We start from the raw sequence: 736 nt of genomic DNA on the forward strand, positions 1-736 counted from the left end.
TGTACAGTGCCAGTGTATGATTTCAGTCAGTTTTCAGTCTGGCCATGACCCAATGGCCCTGAAGAGTGAGTCACGACTGGCCAATGTTCTTTATGTCTGCTCTAAAATGCCAACACTGAGCATCTTGCGTCAAGACAATATAAAACCGCAGTCTTTGTGCTTATCATTGACACAAATTCTATCACAGGCGTCTCTAGACTGATGACTCAAGAGAAATGTGTGTTTTTCACACTTGGCTGGTGAGGACATTTAGTCCATAAATAAGATTTACTTATTTCAATCAGTGAATGGAAATGTAAAAAAAATAATAATATGCTGCAGAATCGACAATCCACAGCGACTGTACATTCAATTCAAAACTTCTTAATGAAGAAGAAAATATGTTTTTCATTAGCTAACATGAGTCACCTATGGGCAATTCATCTAATTAACTTGCACACCTTCAGTGGCCTTTCACAGCTTTATTAAGGTTGTAAACCATAATAACCCCAATTCACTGATGGAGCTCATTTTTATCAGCAGAAAATGAATGCAGTCGCTTCAATTATTTTACACCTATTTATTTCAGCCATTGCCCAAAATCAATGTTTGTTTGAATAAAAACATCTTTAAAAAATGCAATATAAAATAAACAAAATATTAATATCAGTCTCTTAAAAACTGAAATTCATAGACATCCTTCAAAAGGAATGCGTATTCCTACCTCCATATGGACTTTCTAGCTCACCTACGAGTT

This window comes from Conger conger, chromosome 4 (assembly GCF_963514075.1).
Source record: "Conger conger chromosome 4, fConCon1.1, whole genome shotgun sequence".
Lineage (NCBI taxonomy): Eukaryota > Metazoa > Chordata > Actinopteri > Anguilliformes > Congridae > Conger > Conger conger.